This window comes from Gossypium arboreum, chromosome 2 (genome assembly GCF_025698485.1).
Source record: "Gossypium arboreum isolate Shixiya-1 chromosome 2, ASM2569848v2, whole genome shotgun sequence".
NCBI lineage: Eukaryota > Viridiplantae > Streptophyta > Magnoliopsida > Malvales > Malvaceae > Gossypium > Gossypium arboreum.
Window position 1 is genome coordinate 112,961,993 of NC_069071.1, and position 21,298 is coordinate 112,983,290.

Here is a 21,298-nt window from a genome sequence, read left to right on the forward strand (position 1 = left end):
GAGATTTTGATTGCTATTTTACTAATAAGAGATCATAATGCCCATTTCGTCAATTGTAAAATGTGTTCCTTATTTCCAATTTCTCCGTGTTAGTTCATTCTGTTGCAGATGGCAAGAAAGCAAGTGGACGTACTGCAACCCCTCCTGCTTCCAAAAAGAAGGCAAAGCTGGTTACTCCCAAAAAGACAGGCAGCCTTTCCTTTCCATCTTTCCCTTCTAGAGATATTGATTGCTAGTTTACTAATGAGAGATCATAATGCCTATTTCGTTAATTGTAAAATATGTTCTATACTTTTAATTTCTCTATTTTAGTTCATTCTGGTGCAGATGGCAAAAAAGCGAGTGAACATACTAAAACCCCTCCTACCCCCAAAAAGAAGGCAAAGCTGGTCACTCCCCAAAAATCAAGCAGATTTTCCCTTCCATCTTTGCCATTCTAGAGATTTTGATTGCTATTTTTACTAATGAGATATCATAATGCCAATTTCGTCAATTTTAAAATGTGTTCCTTACTTCCAATTTCTCCGTTCTAGTTTATTCTGGTGCATGTAGCAAGAAAGTGGTTGGACATACTTTAACCCCTCCTACTCTCAAAAAGAAGGCAAAGCTAGTCACTTTTCAAAAGATAAGCAAATTTTTTCTCCCATCTTTGCCCTTCTAGAGATTTTGATTGCTATTTTACTAATAAGGGATCATAAGGCCCATTTCGTTAATTGTAAAATGTGTTTCTTACTTCTATTTTCTCCGTTCTAGTTTATTTTAATGCAGATGGCAAGAAAGTGGTGGACATAATACAACCCCTCCTGCTCCGAAAAAGAAGGCAAAGCTGTTCACTCCCCAAAAGATAGGCAGGTTTTCCCTCCCATCTTTGCCCTTCTAGAGATTTTGATTACTATTTTACTAATGGGTGATCATAATGCCCATTTCGTTAATTATAAAATGTGTTCCTTACTTCCAATTTCTCTGTTCTAATTCATTCTGGTGCAGATGGCAAGAAAACGAGTGGACATACTGTAACCCCTCTTGCTCCCAAAAAGAAGGCAAAGTTGCTCATTCCCCGAAAATCAAGCAGTTTTTCCCTCCCATCTTTGCCATTCTAGAGATTTTGATTGCTATTTTTACTAATGATGAATTATAATGCCTATTTCGTCAATTGTAAAATATGTTCTTTATTTCCAATTTCTCCGTTCTAGTTTATTCTGGTGCATATGGCAAGAAAGCGGTTGGACATACTACAACCCTTCCTGCACCCAAAAAGAAGGCAAAGCTGGTCACTCCCCAAAAGACATGCAGGTTTTCTCTACCATTTTTACCCTTCTATAGATTTTGATTGCTATTTTACTAATGAGAGATCATAATGCCCATTTCGTTAATTGTAAAATGTGTTCCTTACATCCAATTTCTCCATTCTAGTTTATTCTGATGCAGATAACAAGAAAGCGAGTGGACATACTGCAACCCATCCTACTCCCAAAAAGAAGGCAAAGCTAGTCACTTCCCAAAAGACAAGTAAATTTTCCCTCTCATCTTTAACCCTTTTAGAGTTTTTGATTGCTATTTTACTAATGTGGGATAATAATTCCCATTTCGTCAATTGTAAAATGCGTTCCTTACTTCCAATTTCTCCGTTCTAATTTATTCTGGAATAGATAGCAAGAAATCAGGTAGACATATTGCAACCCCTCCTACTCTAAAAAAGAAGGCAAAGCTGGTCACTCCCCAAAAAACAGACAGATTTTCCATCCCATCTTTGTCCTTCTAGAGATTTTGATTGCTATTTTACTAATGAGGGATCATAATGCCCATTTCAGTAATTGTAAAATATGTTCCTTATTTCCAATTTCTCCGTTTTAGTTCATTCTGGTGCAGATGGTAAGAAAGCGAGTGGACATACTTCAACCCCTCCTGCTCCCAAAAAGAAGGCAAAGCTGGTCACTCCCGAAAAGACAGGCAGCCTTTCCTTCCCATCTTTCCCTTCTAGAGATTTTAATTGCTATTTTACTAATAAGGGATCATAATGCCTGTTTTGTTAATTATAAAATATGTTCTGTACTTTTAATTTCTGTATTCTAGTTCATTCTGGTGCAGATGATTAAAAAAGCAAGTGGACATACTGCAATCCCTCCTGCTCCAAAAAAGAAGGCAAAGTTAGTTACTCCCCAAAAATCAAGCAGATTTTCCCTCCCATCTTTGCCATTCTAGAGATTTTGATTGCTATTTTTACTAATGAGAGATCATAATGCCCATTTCGTCAATTGTAAAATGTGTTCCTTAATTCCAATTTCTCCGTTCTAGTTTATTCTGGTGCATATGGCAAGAAAGAGGGTGGACATACTGCAACCCCTCCTACTCCCAAAAAGAAGGCAAAGCTAGTTACTCTCCAAAAGACAAGCAGATTTTCCCTCCCATCTTTGCCCTTCTAGAGACTTTGATTGCTATTTTACTAATAAGGGATCATAATGCCCATTTCGTTAATTGTAAAATGTGTTTCTTACTTCCATTTTCTCCGTTCTAGTTTATTTTGGTGCAGATGGCAAGAAAGTGGGTGGATATACTGCAACCCCTCCTGCTCCCAAAAAGAAAGCAAAGCTGTTCACTCTCCAAAAGACAGGCAGGTTTTCCCTTCCATCTTTGCCCTTCTAAAGATTTTGTTTACTATTTTACTAATGAGTGATCTTAATGCCCATTTCGTTAATTGTAAAATGTGTTCATTACTTCCAATTTCTCTGTTCTAATCCATTTTGCTCCAGATGGCAAGCAAGTGAGTGGAAATATTGCAACCCCTATTGCTCCCAAAAAGAAGGAAAAGTTGGTCACTCCCCAAAAATCAAGCAAATTTTCCCTCCCATCTTTTCCATTCTAGAGATTTTGATTGCCATTTTTACTAATGATGGATCATAACGCCCATTTCGTCAATTGTAAAATGTGTTTCTTATTTCCAATTTCTCCGTTCTAGTTCATTCTGGTGTATATGGTAAGAAAGCGGGTGGACATACTACAACCCCTTTGCTCCCAAAAAGAAGGCAAAGCTGGTCACTCCCCAAAAGACATGCAGGTTTTCTCTACCATCTTTGCCCTTCTAGAGATTTTGATTACAATTTTACTAATAAGATATCATATTGCCTATTTCGTTAATTGTAAAATGTGTTCCTTACATCCAATTTCTCCATTCTAGTTTATTCTGATGCAGATAGCAAGAAACCGAGTGGAAATACTGCAACCCCTCCTACTCCCAAAAAGAAGGCAAAGCTGGTCACTCCCCAAAAGACAGGAAGATTTTCCCTCCCATCTTTAACCCTTTTAGAGCTTTTAATTGCTATTTTACTAATGTGGGATCATAATACCTATTTCGTCAATTGTAAAATGTGTTCCTTACTTCCAATTTCTCCATTCTAGTTCATTCTGGAATAGATAGCAAGAAATCAGGTAGAAATATTGCAGCCCCTCCTGCTCCCAAAAAGAAGGCAAAGCTGGTCACTCCCCAAAAGATAGACAGATTTTTCATCCCATCTTTGTCCTTCTAGAGATTTTGATTGCTATTTTACTAATAAGGGATCATAATGCCCATTTCGTCAATTGTAAAATGTGTTTCTTATTTCCAATTTCTCCGTTTTAGTTCACTCTGGTGCAGATGGTAAGAAAGCGAGTGGACATACTGCAACCCCTCCTGCTCCCAAAAAGAAGGCAAAGCTGGTCACTCCCGAAAAGACAGGCAGCCTTTCATTCCCATCTTTCCCTTTATAGATTTTGATTGCTATTTTACTAATGAGGGATCATAATATCTATTTCGCTAATTGTAAAACATGTTCTGCACTTTTAATTTCTCTATTCTAGTTCATTCTGGTACAGATGGCAAAAAAGTGAGTGGACATACTACAACCTCTCCTGCTCCCAAAAAGAAGGCAAATCTGGTCACTCCCCAAAATCAAGCAGATTTTCCCTCCTATCTTTGCCATTCTAGAGATTTTGATTGCTATTTTTACTAATTAGGGATCATAATGCCCATTTCGTCAATTGTAAAATGTGTTCCTTACTTCTAATTTCTCCGTTCTAGTTCATTCTGGTGCATATGGCAAGAAAGCTGGAAGACATACTACAACCCCTCCTACTCCCAAAAAGAAGGCAAAGCTGGTCACTCCCCAAAAGACAAGTAAGTTTTCTCTACCATCTTTGTCATTCTAGAGATTTTGATTGCTATTTTACTAATGAGAGATCATAATACCCATTTCGTTAATTGTAAAATGTGTTTTTTACATCCAATTTCTCCCTTTTTAGTTCATTTTGGTGCAGATAGCAAGAAAGCGAGTGGACATACTGCAACTCCTCCTACTTCTAAAAAGAAGGCAAAGCTGGTCACTCCCCAAAAGACGGCAGATTTTTCCTCCCATCTTTGCCCTTTTAGAGCTTTTGATTGTTATTTTACTAATGAGGGATCATATTACCGATTTCTTCAATTGTAAAATTTGTTCTTTACTTCCAATTTCTCCGTTCTAGTTTATTCTGGTACAGATAGCAAGAAATCGGGTGGAAATATTGCAACCCTTCCTGCTCCCAAAAAGAAGGCAAAGTTGTTTACTCCCCAAAAAACAGGCAGGTTTCCCCTCCTATCTTTGCCCTTCTAGAGATTTTGATTGTTATTTTACTAATGAGGGATCATAATGCCCATTTCTTCAATTGTAAAATGTGTTCCTTACTTCCAATTTCTCCGTTCTAATTCATTCTAGTGCAGATGGCAAGAAAGCAGGTGGACGTATTGCAACCCCTCCTGCTCCCATAAAGAAAAACAAAGTTGGTCACTCCCCAAAAGACAGGCAGATTTTCCATCTCATCTTTGTCCTTCTAGAGATTTTGATTGCTATTTTACTAATAAGGGATCATAATACCAATTTCGTCAATTGTAAAATGTGTTCCTTATTTCCAATTTCTCCATTTTAGTTCATTCTGGTACAGATGGCAAGAAAGCGAGTGGACATACTGCAACCCCTCCTGCTCCCAAAAATAACGCAAAGTTGGTCACTCTTGAAAAGACAGGCATCCTTTCCTTCCCATCTTTTCCTTCTAGGGATTTTGATTGTTATTTTACTAATGAGGGATCATAATGCCTGTTTCGTTAATTGTAAAATATGTTCTGTACTTTCAATTTCTTAAGTCTAGTTCATTCTGGTGCAGATGGCAAAAAAGCGAGTGGACATACTACAACCCCTCCTACTCCCAAAAAGAAGGCAAAGCTAGTCACTCCCCAAAAGACAAGCAGGTTTTCTCTGTCATCTTTGCCCTTCTAATGATTTTGATTGCTATCTTACTAATGAGAGATCATAATTTCCATTTCGTTAATTGTAAAATGTGTTCCTTACTTTCAATTTCTCCATTCTAGTTCATTCTGGTGCAGATAACAAGAAAGCAAGTGGACATACTGCAACCCCTCCTGCTCCTAAAAAGAAGGCAAAGCTTGTCACTCCCCAAAAGATAGGCAGATTTTCCCTCCCATCTTTGCCCTTTTAGAGATTTTGATTGCTATTTTACTAATAAGGGATTATAATGCCCATTTCTTCAATTGTAAAATGTGTTCCTTACTTCCAATTTATCCGTTCTAGTTCATTCTGATGTAGATGGCAATAAAGCGGGTAGACATACTGCAACCCCTCCTGCTCCCAAAAAGAAGGCAAAGCTAGTCACTCCCCAAAAGATAGGAAGATTTTCCCTCCAATCTTTGCCATTTTAGAGATTTTAATTGTTATTTTACTAATAAGGGATCATAATGCCCATTTCGTCAATTGTAAAATTTGTTCCTTACTTCCAATTTATCCGTTCTAGTTCATTCTGATGCAGATGGCAAGAAAGCGGGTGGACATACTGCAACCCCTCCTGCTCCCAAAAAGAAGGCAACGCTGGTTACTCCCCAAAAGATAGGCAGATTTTCGCTCCCATTTTTGCCCTTCTAGAGAATTGATTTCTATTTTACTAATGAGATATCATAATGCCCATTTTATTTATTGTAAAATGTGTTCCTTACTTCCAATTTCTTCGATCTAATTCATTCTGGTGCAGATGGCAAGAAAGCGAGTGGACATATTGCAACCCCTCCTACTCCCAAAAATAAGGCAAAACTGGTCACTCACGAAAAGACAAGAAGGCTTTCTGTAACACCCTTAACCCATATCTGTCGTCGGAACAGGGTTATAAGATGTTACCAAAGTTTACGGAATAATTATACAAAAATACCATTATTTACCTATATTCACATCAAAGCTGTCCACTCGAGTCATAGTTATTAAATTATTTATATCTGGAGCTACGGAACTCCAAATTAAGATCTGCTAATTTTCTCTTAAACTAGACTTACGTATATTCCTACCATAAAATTTTCAGAATTTTGGTTTATCCAATAAGTACAGTTTATTCTTTAAATTCTCCCCTATTTCACTGCTCGATAGTTCTGACCACCCTTCACTAAAATTTAATTATATCTTTGTAAAGAATTCAAATAATGTTATCAGTTCTTTCTCCTAAAAATAGACTCATTAAGTAATCTAACCATATAAATTATGTCCCATAATTATTTTTGTACAATTTTTAATGATTTTTACAAGTCAGAACAGGGGAGCTCGAAATCACTCTGACCTTATGTCGCAAAAATTCAAATATCTCCTAATATGAAAGTCTTTTTCTTACACCGTTTCTTCTATATGAAGCTAGATTCAATAGGATTTAATTTCATATCTTATTCAACCTCTAATTAGATTTTCATAATTTATGGTGAATTTTCAAAGTCAAACTACTGCTACTAACCAAATACTATTTTAGTACAAATTATTGTTAACTAGTTTATAACATCTTTACTACAATTCATTTAAACTCTATACATGCCATATAAATCTTTAAACATAAAACAAAAGCTACTGGAATTGATCTGGATAGTGTGCCTTATTGTGTTGATCCAATCTACCAACTTCACTTCAATTCAATCTACATAAAAATATCAAACACACACAAGTAAGCTTATTGAAGCTTAGTAAGTTCATAGGTTTAAAAGTAATGCTTACCAAATATAATATTTCCAAACAATACCAAAACATTTACTAAGTTTCTTGCAATTCACAACCACTGTTATAATACTTCACATAGTTGAGCTCAACATTAACAACTACTCAATCTCTTTCATTTGGTTCACTTCTCTTGTATTTCTTATTATTAAATTAGGAAACGACTTACGAAATTAAGTACGTCGTTTTTCAGTGCCACAGTTCATAAACTCAGTACGGTTTTCCTCATTGAAATATCATACCTACATTTCTTAACTCAGTATGGATTTGATAATACCATACATATATTTCACAACTTAGTATGGATAATACCATACCTACATTTCACACTTTGCCATGGAACAACCATGGTCTTATCCGTCAATTCATCACATCTCACGATACAAACGTACTCAATTCCTGTGTTTTTTTCCTAATTTGAATTTTCAACATTTATTCTTTCATTAACAAAATTTTCACAATCCCACAAAAAATTCATATAAAATAACACATTATATCATTCAATAATTCACAAATAAACATCTAAATTCAACCATATGATCTTACCCGGCTGATTTGTAGAAGATATTGAAATTTAAGGACTATTCCGCAACTTTTTCTTTTCCTCGTTCTTCTTTGGATTCTTGATTTATAATATAAAATATTTCTACTCATTAGTATTTATTTGATTTCTATTTCACTTCACAATTTATGCTCTTTAACTTTTAAAATTGCACTTTTACCCCAAAATTTACAATTTTTACAATTTAATCCCTGCTCAACTCACCCATCAATTGAACTAATTTTTCTCAATTAACACTTTATTTTATCATTATAAACTATTTCAAAATCTTTGATATTCTGAATTTCAACACCAACCTTCAATTCACAACTTTTTCACAATTAGGTCCTAAATACCATTTTCTATCAAAATCACTTAATAAAACCACCTTAATATGAAATTATAACTTAAATTTCATAATAATTCATCATAAAATTCTCTTACCCATCCAGGGTAACTTCCAATTTCACCCATAAAATCAAAAACTAATGAATTCTATAAGTGGACCTAATGGTAAAAGTCATAAAAACATAAAAATTATCAAGAAGAAGCAAGAATTAAACTCACATGATGTAAAAATATGAAAAAACAGCTTTCTTCAGACCTTATATGGCGTTTTGGCTGAGAAAATATGAAGAGATTCAATTTTGTCCTTATTTTATATGTTAAAATTGTAAAATTTCCAATTTTGCCCTTATTTCCCTTATTTTTCTGCTGATTTTCTTGCCCTTTCCGTCCAGCCTATTCACTTGTAGGCTTAATTTTCCTTTAAATCCTCTTTATTTTAACACTTAAGCTATTTAATCCTTCTAGCAAATTTTACATTTGTTACAATTTAGTCCTTTTTATTTAATTGACTACCCAAAAGTTAAAATTTCTAAACCAAACTTTAATACTAACTAAATGACACTCCATAAATATTTATAAAAATATTTATGGCTTAGTTTTCAAATTTGAGGTCTCGATACCTCGTTTTTTGACACGTTTGACCTAATAAATTCTTTTAATTCACTAAATTTACCAATTCACAAATTCTTCTAAATTCTTACTTGACTCATAAATGTTAAATTTACCAATGTTTCACATTCATATAACTAATATTTATATCATTAACATAATTTTTTTTAACTTAATAACTATCATAGCATCATTCTAAATTGATTAAAAACTTCATTCATTTAACCATCTAAATCTTATAATTCATCCTTCGCTACCCAAAGTAATATACATATTCAAGTGACTAAACAACACCTATGTATATGCTATCTTTACCCAAAAGAAAAATATACATCACCAAATTTGTGTTGGAGTCGGGATTGTTCTGGATGCTGAGCCGGGACACTTGACTTCTACTAACCTGCGCACGGAAACAACCGTACGCTGAGTATAGATATACTCAGTGGTATTACCATAATTCAAAATATATCATCAATAATAAAAATATAAATATTAAAATACATAACAGCTAATTTCTTAAATACTAATTCATACTTTATTTTTATTTTTATTTTCATCATTTCATAATAACAATTCAATTTAATTATTCGTCAATCAATGTATTTAACACAAACTTGAATTTAAACCACTTATGAACATTTAGCTCATTCTTTTCTCTTTCTATCACAATTCCAATTTCTATTCATAATTCAATTTCTTTTTTTTTATATATATTTCAATGCCTTAAATTCATATTTCAATTTTTCACCCTATTAACGTAACTCGGACTTTGGCGGATACACGATCCAACCAAACATACCAATATGGCACCCAGTGTCTCATCGGATAGTTCGAAGTAATAGTTGACACCCAGTGTCTCATCGGCCTAGCCGAAGTAAAGTTGGTACCCAGTACCTCATCGAATCTATCCGAAGAAATTTAGTGACACCTAGTGTCTCATCGACTCGAGGTCGAAGCATCCCTGAACACTTCTAATCCTATGGCATGCTAACTATATCCGACTCCGCCCGACTAGTTAATAGGGTATTCAATTCACTTTCTCAATTCTATATCACTTTCAATTCACAATTCAAATCACCATTCATTTTTCAATCAATACACTTTTCAAATAATCACATATTCCATAATTCACTTATTCTAATCAATTTAATTCAATTTGCATCACTTTCATTTTCACTCAATATTCATATCAATTTCACATACTTACCTCAAGTCTTACTTACCATACATAACAATTAAAAATTCATCAATCAATAATAATTAAAATTCGAATTATAGTAATACACACCGTAATTCTCCCGTTTTAGTCCTCGATGACTTTCTTCTTTCCTTTTGATGCTGATGCTTCAGGTTCTTTGTTGGCTACGAAAATAATAGTAATTTACATTATTATTTACAGCATTAATTATAATAAATAATTAAATTTCTAAACAATTCCTACCTTATTCCCAATTTAATCCTAACTAAACTTAATTATTTTTTTTAATCCAATTCACTCTCTTTTTCTATTCAAATTTTGTCTAAACTTATATTTAACTATAAAATTTCTAGCATATTTCCCTAATTTCGAAATTTCTTCAATTTAGTCCCTACAACATAAAACTTATAGCCTAGTTTACAATTTAATCCCTTAATCAATTCTAACTTAGAATTCATTCAATTAAATCCCTAATTCCATAATTTGTCCAACATGACCCATATTTAGAAACATATGAACTCTTGAAATATCAACTTAATTTCATCAAAATCTTGTTTTAAAGCTTCTAAAACATCAAAATTAACTAAAAAGGACTTAATTGACTTACCAAATTAACTCCAAGCTTCAAAAACCCTTTTTCTTTCTTTTTCTTCTTTTCTTTCCCCTGTTTCAAATGCTCTTTGTAACTTTCTTTCTTTTTTTTAGTTCTTTTACGTTTCATTTGTTTTATTTCTTTTATGTTATATTTTATATTTAATTAATTTAATAAATATCTATTTTAATAACAAATACTAAAATTACAATTGGATACATATTTATTTTTACATTTGTACCAATAATTTTATTACCATTGTCATTATTTAATTTGTTTCTCAAACAAAAATCTCATAATTTTAATTATTTAATTATTTAATTAACAAATATCTTTTTACTTAAATTATAAGTAATTAAGTATTTAAATTACAAATGTACTAATGTAATTTTTACACATGTATATTTTATTACCATATAATTATCTACTATTTAATTTATTTATAATATATTATTAATTAAATAATCATAATAATTTAATATAAAACCATAATAATAATCATTATAATATATAAAACCTAAAAAAATCTTTGATTTTATTTCACCAATATGTCACCTCATTTGTAGTCAATGGCTTAATTGCCATTTTAATCCTTTTTATTTTCTATTACTTTATAATTAAACTTTTACCCTTTATTCAATTTAATCCTTTTTATTACTTACTCTAACTTAAGCTAAATTCACCTAATTAAATCCTAATTAGACACACCACTAGGCTCATAAATATTTTTAATAATTATTTTCGAACTTATTTCACTAAGACGGAGGCCCTATAACTCACTTTTCTAGTGCCCGTGGATTTTGGGTCATTACATGTAAAATGTGTTCCTTACTTTAAATTTCTTCGTTCTTGTAACATCCTGAAATAGGGCCTAAACGGAACAGTGGTTGCGAAACCACAAATTGGAGGTAAAAAAATTTATTTTATTATTATTATGAGGTATATGATATGTTTGCATGATTGTGTGAAAATTTCGTGAAGAAATTCTATGAAAAAAGTGCTTAATTTGAAATTAGGGACTAAATTGAATAAATTGCAAAACTTGTGTTCTAGAAGTATTTTGCATAAAATTGAATTAGATTATTAATTAGAGTCCTTAAAGAGAAATTTTACCAATTTCTAAGTCTATGGACAAAAATTGGACATGGATGGAATTTTTGGAAAGTTTAGTAGTAAAGGCATTTTGGTCATTTAGGGGTAAAATGATTAAAATACAAAATTAAAAGCCAATTTTGCTCATCTTCAACCCCATGGCCGAATATAGCAAGGAGAAACCATAAGTAGGGTTTTTCAAGCTTCCAAGCTCGATTGTAAGTCCGTTCTAGTCTCGTTTTTAATGATTTTTACGTTTTTGGAGTCCCGGTAGCTCGATTAAGCTTATGCCAGCAATAATTCAACCTAGGGTTCATATTTGGAAAAATACCCATAGGTGAAATTTGTGTATTTTGGTGTTTTATGATAGAATATGGGGTTTTAAATTATGTTAGACAACTTGTACTACTCGGTTTTAAGCAAAAACGAGTAAAAGGACTTACTCGGTAAAAATACCTAATAGTCATAAGTGCATGTTAGAGTGCGAATTTGATGCTGCCATAGAAGGGAAAAATGATCAGCATGTCATAAAACATAAGAAAATAGGCTGAAGTTTAATTTACGAGCTTTGGGGTAAAAGTGTAAATATGTGAAAGTTTAGGGGCAAAACTGTAATTTTGCCAAAATATGATTTTGGGTCAATTTGAATAATGTGAGTCCTAATTAGACTATATTTTAAATGATAGAGCAAGGAAAACTGAAATTCGGGCTAAAATGGGGAAAATACTAAGTTATGGACGAAATGGTAAAAGTAGCTATTTTTGCATACAAGGTAAGTTTACAGTAAATAAATGCAATATTATTTTATTTTACATTATTATTGTCAATTTCCAGCATTTATATACTTATTTTTCTTGAGAATATTTAAAGTCGTATTAAAGGCGAAGTGACAGAGAAAAAGCATTAGGAAGCCCCGTTTGAACCTTAGGAATGCTAGGATATTGGGGTTGACAAGACAAGACAGGATAGAAATGAGCCATGTAAGTCCATATCTGATATATGGCTTTGGAGACAGGAATAAGCCATGTAAGCGCATATTAGATATATATATGGCATTGGAGACAGGAATAATTCATGTAAGTCCATGTCGAAAAGATAGCATTGGCAGGATATTGATAGACAGGAATGACCCTAGTATCCTTAGTATTCTGAGTGGTTCAACGGGTCATTGTACACGTTAAATTACAGTGAATTATCAGCGAAAGGGAAGGTAGATTATATTTATGAATAGTGAAAGGTCAGGTAAGAAAGAAGGTAAATGAGTAAAGAAGAAGGTAGAAAATGAGAAGTAAAGAAAGTTTATGAGGCTAGGTGACATTATGTATAATTATTCATTATGTTGAATGTTGTAATTTATTTGCTTGTAAGCTTACTAAGCCTAGTGCTTACTCTCTTCATTTTCTTTTCTTATAGTTCTTATCAAGCCACTCGGGATCAAAGGAAACGTCGAGACCGATCACACTATCGAAGAAATCACATTGGTATAGTTAGATGTTTCGTTTTGTGTATGGCATGTATAGGAACTTGGTTTCTATTGATATGATATAATCAATGAATGATGTGTAAATACTTGCTAGTGATTAACTAATAGAAGGGCTGATGATATACATGTTTAATAGTATGTATGAATAAGTAGTAACTATCACATGAAAACTAAGAAAAATGTGAAAGTAACTTAAATACAGATTCAAGTATCAGAAATAACGTGATTTTGAAAAATCACAAGGAATTGTAGAGACATGGGTTGATGGTGAATAATATATGAAATTAAAGCTCATTGTGTCTATTTTCATATGGATTAAGCAAAACATGTAAAGGTTTTGTATTTTATAAGATATCTGAGTTTTAGTGAAATAGGGCCAGAGCGATTTCTGGATCCCCTATTTCAACTTTAGAAATTCACCATAAATTTTACAAAAATAATTAGGTGGTGTACTTTATATAGTTAGAATCCTTATTGAATCTAGTTTCAATAGAAACAAATGGTATAGTCATATGATTTTTTGGACATAGAGAAAAGTGGTTCGTAGTAAGTAGAGACCAGTGCAATCAAATTCTGAAACAGAGGTAACTTTAACTAATAAACTGTACTAATTGGCTAAGTCAAAAATTATAGAAAAAATTAGTAGATAGATATATGAGTCTAGTTTCATGAAAAATTTACGGATCTTAATTTCAAATTTTGAAACTCGAGAAATAAATTTTTAAGTAACCATGATGTAGAAAAATAGTTTATTCCAAAAATTAAAATAAGTGGTTTAGAGTTGTTTAAAAGGTAAGATAAGTTTAGTAACACCTCGAGCTTGACTCCGGTGACGGTTTCGGGCATGGGGGCGTTACATTTATTGGTATCAGAGCAGGTTTAGCCGGTTCTCGGAACAGTTAGTGTGAGTAAAAGTCTAGCTATACATGCCATACCTGTATTTTGATAGTGTGACGGCTCCTGACGATTTTTAAATATTTTGTTTTATTGTAATGGATCCCGAGCGAACTGGTGATGACGATGTAGAAAGTAATGCGCCTACTCCCGCGAAAGGGGTAGTGCCATCTGAGAATAGGCCAGTAACAGTTAATCAGGGAGGAGTGACTCGAGAAGCTCTCTTCCAAGCTTTGAATGATTTGTTTGTCGAGTTCGTTCGTACGAATCCGGTAGTTAGACCTCCACCCCCTCATGATTCTCAGGCTACCCATGTAGCTCAAGCTCCCCCAGTCACAGGTACAGTGATAAGAGAAAAGCCACCTGTTGATAGAATTAGGAAACAAGGGGCAGAAGAGTTCCGAGCAACAAAAGATGATGATGCAGAAAGAGCAGAATTTTGGTTAGAAAATACTATCAGAGTCTTTGATGAATTATCTTGTACACCCGAGGAATGTATGAAATGTGTAGTATCACTTATTAGAGAATCAGCCTACTACTGGTGGAAGACACTTGTATCAGTTGTACCAAAGGAGAGGGTCACTTGGGATTTCTTTCAGGAGGAATTTCGTAAAAAGTACATCAGTCAGAGGTTTATAAACCAGAAGAGAAAGGAATCCCTGGAATTGAAACAAGGTAATATGACGGATCGATGAGATTGTGCATAAATTATTGGTAACTTAACAAGGTAACAGTAAAGAACAAGTATCCATTGCCTAGAATTGATGATCTGTTTGATCAATTGAAGGGAGCTACTGTGTTTTTCAAGATAGATTTGAGATCTGGATACTATCAGTTGCGAGTTAAAGAGTCAGATGTCTTGAAGACTGCTTTCCGGACTAGGTATGGTCATTATGAGTTCCTTGTGATGCCATTTGGCTTGACTAATGCTCCTACCATTTTCATGGACTTAATGAACCGAATTTTCAGACCGTACTTGGATAAGTTTGTAATTGTGTTCATTGATGATATCTTGATTTATTCTCATGATGAGACTGAGCATGCAGAGCATTTGAGAACAGTTTTACAGATCCTGAAAAATAATCAGTTGTATGCCAAGTTCAGAAAAAGTGAGTTCTAGTTACGAGAAGTTGGTTTTCTTGGACATATTGTTTCAGGTGAAGGTATTAAGGTTGATCCGAGCAAGATTTCAGCCATTGTTGATTGGAAGCCTCCTAGAAATGTATCAGAACTTAGAAGTTTTCTTGGTCTTGCCGGATATTATAGGCGATTTGTAGAGGGATTTTCCATGATAGCTACCCCGCTGACAAGATTGCTGCGAAAGGATGTCAAGTTTGAATGGACTGAGAAGTGTCAACGAGTTTTGACAAGTTAAAAGCATTGTTGACTAAAGCTCCTGCTTTAGTGCAACTAGAACCGAATAACGAGTTTGTGATTTACTGATGATGCGTCCATGAATGGAATTGGTTGTGTACTTATACAGGAAGGGAAGGTAATTGCTTATGCCTCTAGACAACTAAAGCCACATGAGAAGAACTATCCGACACATGATTTAGAGCTAGCTGTCATTGTTTTTGCGCTAAAGATTTGGAGACATTATTTGTATAGTGAGAAGTGCCACATATTCACTGATCAAAAAAATTTGAAATATTTGATTACTCAAAAAGATTTGAATTTAAGGCAAAGAAGATGGTTAGAGTTGATTAAAGATTATGAGTTAGTGCTCGATTATCACCCAGGTAAGGCAAACGTTGTTGCTGATGCTTTGAGCAGGAAATCTTCATTTGCATTAAGAGCTTTGAACACTAGTCTAGCCTTATCAGATGATGGTTTTATCTTAGCTGAGTTGAGAGCTAAACCGATGTTTCTTGAAGAAATTTGTGAAGCTCAAAAAAATGACAGTGAGTTGTTTGTTTTATCAGATTTTCAGATCAGTTCTGGCGGTTGTTTGATGTTCCAAGACAGGGTATGCGTACCGAAGAATGATGAGCTTATTCGAAAGATCTTACAGGAAGCACATAGTAGTTCTTTGTCTATTCATCCAGGTAGTACAAAGATGTATAATGATTTGAAGAAAATGTACTGGTGGGTAGGAATAAAAGGGGACATTTCAGAGTTTGTTTCTAGATGTTTGATCTATCAGCAGGTAAAGGCCGAACATCAGGTACCTTCGGGTTTATTGCAGCCTGTGCTAGTCCCTGAGTAGAAATGGGATCGAGTTACTATGGATTTTGTGACAGGGTTGCCGTTTACACCGAGAAAGAAAGATGCAGTATGGGTTGTGATTGTTAAGTTAACGAAGTCGGCTCATTTTATCCCAGTTCGTATGGATTATTCACTTGACAAGTTGGCCGAGTTGTATATTTCAGAGATAGTCAGACTACAAGGGGTACCATTATCGATCATTTTAGACAGAGATCCAAGATTTACTTCACGATTTTGGAAGAAATTACAGAAGGCTTTGTGCACAAAATTGAGTTTTAGTACAACTTTCCATCCTCAAACCGACAGTCAGTCAAAGAGAGTTATTCAGGTACTTGAAGCTATGTACTGGAATTTCAAGGCAGTTGGGAAAAATATATACCATTAGTAGAGTTTGCCTACAATAATAGTTATCAGTCGAGTTTGAAGAGCTTTGTATGGACGTAAATGTCGCACACCTTTGTATTGGACAGAGCTTAAGGAAAATCAGATTTACAGGGTTGATCTAGTTAAGGAAACAGGAGAGAAAGTCAAAATCATCAGAGATTGCTTGAAAGCAGCCTCAGACAGACAAACGTCGTATGCAGATTTGAAGAAAAAAGAGATTGAGTATCAAGTTGGTGACAAAGTTTTTTTTTGAAAGTATCCTTGTGGAAGAAAGTTCTCAGATTTGGCAAGAAAGGCAAACTAAGTCCACATTTTTTTGGACCGTTTGAAGTGATTGAGGGAGTCGGACCATTAGCATATCGATTAGCTTTGCCGATTGAGTTAGAGAAGATTCATAATGCATTTCATGTGTCTATGCTACGTTGTTATTGTTCAGATCCGTCACATGTGATTTCTCAGACAGGTTTAGATTCAACCAGACATGACTTACGGTGAAGAACCGGTAAAGATTCTAGCTCGAGAGGTAAAGCAATTAAGGAACAAAAGTATTGCACTTGTGAAAGTACTATGGAATAGACATGGGGTAGACGAGGCTACATGGGAACTCGAAGAGGCTATGCGAAAACAGTACCCAAATCTCTTCACAGGTAAGATTTTCGGGACGAAAATTCCTAAAGGGGGGAGAAATGTAACATCCCGAAATAGGGCCTAAACGGAACAGTGGTTGCGAAACCACAAATCTGAGGTAGAAAAATTTATTTTATTATTATTTTGAGGTCTATGATATGTTTGCATGATTGTGTGAAAAATTTCGTGAAGAAATTCTATGCATAAAGTGCTTAATTTGAAATTAGGGACTAAATTGAATAAATTACAAAACTTGTGTTCTAGAAGTATTTTGCATAAAATTGAATTATATTATTAATTAGAGGTCCTTAAAGAGAAATTTTACCAATTTCTAAGTCTATGGACAAAAATTGGACATGGATGGAATTTTTGGAAAGTTTAGTAGTAAGGGCATTTTGGTCATTTAGGGGTAAAATGAATTAAAATACAAAATTAAAAGCCAATTTTGCTCATCTTCAACCCCATGGCCGAATATAGCAAGGAGAAACCACGACTAGGGTTTTTCAAGCTTCCAAGCTCAATTGTAAGTCCGTTCTAGCCTCGTTTTTAATGATTTTTACGTTTTTGGAGTCCCGGTAGCTCGATTAAGCTTATGCTAGCAATAATTCAACCTAGGGTTCATATTTAGAAAAATACCCATAGGTGAAATTTGTGTATTTTGGTGTTTTATGATAGAATATGGGGTTTTAAATTATGTTAGACAACTTGTACTACTCGGTTTTAAGCAAAAACGAGTAAAAGGACTTAATCAGTAAAAATACCTAATAGTCATAAGTGCATGTTAGAGTGTGAATTTGATGCTGCCATAGAAGGGAAAAATGATCAGCATGTCATAAAACATAAGAAAATAGGCTGAAGTTTAATTTACGAGCTTTGGGGCAAAAGTGTAAATATGCAAAAGTTTAGGGGCAAAACTATAATTTTTCCAAAATATGATTTTGGGTCAATTTGAATAATGTGAGTCCTAATTAGACTATATTTTAAATGATAGAGCAAGGAAAACTGAAATTCGGGCTAAAATGGGGAAAATACCAAGTTATGGACGAAATGGTAAAAGTAGCTATTTTTGCATACGAGGTAAGTTTACAGTAAATAAATGCAATGTTCTTTTATTTTACATTATTATTGTCAATTTCTAGCATTTATATACTTATTTTTCTTGAGAATATTTAAAGTCGAATTAAAGGCGAAGTGATAGAGAAAAAGCATTAGGAAGCCCCGTTTGAACCTTAGGAATGCTAGGATATTGGGGTTGACAAGACAGGACAGGATAGAAATGAGCCATGTAAGTCCATATCAGATATATGGCTTTGGAGACAGGAATGAACCATGTAAGCCCATATTAGATATATATATATGGCATTGGAGACAGGAATAATTCATGTAAGTCTATGTCGAAGAGATGGCATTAGCAGGATATTGATAGATAGGAACGACCCTAGTATCCTTAGTATTTCGAGTGGTTCAATGGGTCATTGTACACGTTAAATTACAGTGAATTATCAGCAAAAGGGAAGGTAGATTATATTTATGAATAGTGAAAGGTCAGGTAAGAAAGAAGGTAAATGAGTAAAGAAGAAGGTAGAAAATGAGAAGTAAAGAAAGTTTATGAGGCTAGGTGACATTATGTATAATTATTCATTATGTTGAATGTTGTAATTTATTTGCTTGTAAGCTTACTAAGCCTAGTGCTTACTCTCTTCATTTTTTTTTTCTTATAGTTCTTATCAAGCCACTCGGGGATCGAAGGAAACGTTGGAGACCGATCACACTATCGAAGAAATCACATTGGTATAGTTAGACGTTTCGTTTTGTGTATGGCATGTATAGGAACTTGGTTTCTATTGATATGATATAATCAATGAATGATGTGTAAATACTTGCTAGTGATTAACTAATAGAAGGGCTGATGATATACATGTTTAATAGTATGTATGAATAAGTAGTAACTATCACATGAAAACTAAGAAAAATGTGAAAGTAACTTAAATACAGATTCAAGTATCAGAAATAACGTGATTTTGAAAAATCACAAGGAATTGTAGAGACATGGGTTGATGGTGAATAATATATGAAATTAAAGCTCATTGTGTCTATTTTCATATGGATTAAGCAAAACAGATAAAGGTTTTTTATTTTATAAGATATCTGAGTTTTAGTGAAATAAGGCCAGAGCGATTTCTGGATCCCCTATTTCAACTTTAGAAATTCACCATAAATTTTACAAAAATAATTAGGTGGTGTACTTTATATGGTTAGAATCCTTATTGAATCTAGTTTCAATAAAAACAAACGGTATAGTCATATCATTTTTTGTACAGAGAGAAAAGTGGTTCGTAGTAAGTAGAGGCCAGTCAAATTCGAATTCGAAACAGGGGTAACTTTAACTAATAAACTGTACTAATTGGCTAAGTCAAAAATTATAGAAAAAATTAGTAGATAGATATATGAGTCTAGTTTCATGAAAAATTTACGAATCTTAATTTCGAGTTTTGAAACTCGAGAAATGAATTTTTAAGTAACCATGATGTAGAAAAATAGTTTATTTCGAAAATTAAAATAAGTGGTTTAGAGTTGTTTAAAAGGTAAGACAAGTTTAGTAACACCTCGAGCTTGACTCCGGTGACGGTTTCGGGCGTGGGGGCCTTACAGTTCTAGTTCATTTTGGTGCAGATGGCAAGAAAGCGTATGGAAATACTGTAACCCCTCCTACTCCCAAAAAGAAGGCAAAGCTGGTCACTCCCTAAAAGACAAACAGATTTTCCCTCCCACCTTTGCCCTTCAAGAGATTTTGATTGCTATTTTACTAATAAGGGATCATATTACCCATTTCGTCAGTTGTAAAATGTGTTTCTTACTTCCAATTTATCGAGCGGGTGGACATACTGCAACCCCTCCTGCTCCCAAAAAGAAGGCAATGCTGGTTACTCCCCAAAAGACATGCAAATTTTCCCTCCCATCTTTGCCCTTCTAGAGATTTGATTGCTATTTTACTAATGAGAGATCATAATGCCCATTTTATTAATTGTAAAATGTGTTTCTTACTTTCAATTTCTCCGATCTAGTTCATTCTGGTGCAGATGGCAAAAAAGTGAGTGGACATACTGCAACCCCTCCTACTCCCAAAAATAACGCAAAACTGGTCATTCTCGAAAAGACAGGAAGGCTTTCCTTTCCATCTTTTCCTTCTAGAGATTTTGATTCCTATTTTACTAATGAGAGATCATAATGCCTGTTTCTTTAATTGTAAAATATGTTCTTTACTTTCAATTTCTCTGTTCTAGTTTATTCTGGTGCAGATGGCAAAAAAGCGAGTGGACATATTGCAACCTCTCCTACTCCCAAAAAGAAGGCAAAGCTGGTCACTCCCCAAAAGACAGGCAGATTTTCCCTCTGATCTTTGCCCTTCTAGAGATTTTGGTTGCTATTTTACTAATGAGGTATCATAATACCCATTTCGTCAATTGTAAAATGTGTTCCTTACTTCAAATTTCTCTGTTCTAGTTCATTCTGGTGCAGATGGCATGAAAGGATATGGACATATTGCAACCCCTCCTACTCCCAAAAAGAAGGCAAAGCTGGTCATTCCCCAAAAAATAGGCAGATTTTCCCTCCCATCTTTGCCCTTTTAGAGATTTTGATTGCTATTTTACTAATAAATGATCATAATGCCCATTTCATCAATTATAAAATGTGTTCCTTACTTCCAATTTCTCCGTTCTAGTTCATTCTGGTACACAGGGCAAGAAAGCGGGTGGACATACTGCAACCCCTCTTGCTCCCAAAAAGAAGTCAAAGCTAGTCACTCCCCAAAAATCAAGCAAATTTCCCCTTCCATCTTTAGCCTTCTAGAGATTTTGATTGCTATTTTACTAATAAAGGATTATAATTGCCCATTTCGTCAATTGTAAAATGTGTTCCTTACTTCTAATTTCTCCGATCTAGTTCATTCTGGTGCAAATGGCAAGAAAGCGAATGACATACTGCAACCCCTCCTGCTCTCAAAAAGAAGGCAAAACTGGTGACTCCCCAAAAGACAGGCAGACTTTCCGTCCCATCTTTCCCTTCTAGAAATTTTAATTGCTATTTTACTTTCAATTTATCTATTCTAGTTCATTCTGGTGCAGATGGAAAAAAGCGAGTGGACATACTACAACCCCTCCTGCTCCCAAAAAGAAGGTAAAGCTGGTCACTCCCCAAAAGACAGGCAGATTTTCCCTTCCATCTTTGCCCTTTTAGAGCTTTTGATTATTATTTTACTAATGAGGGATCATAATGCCCA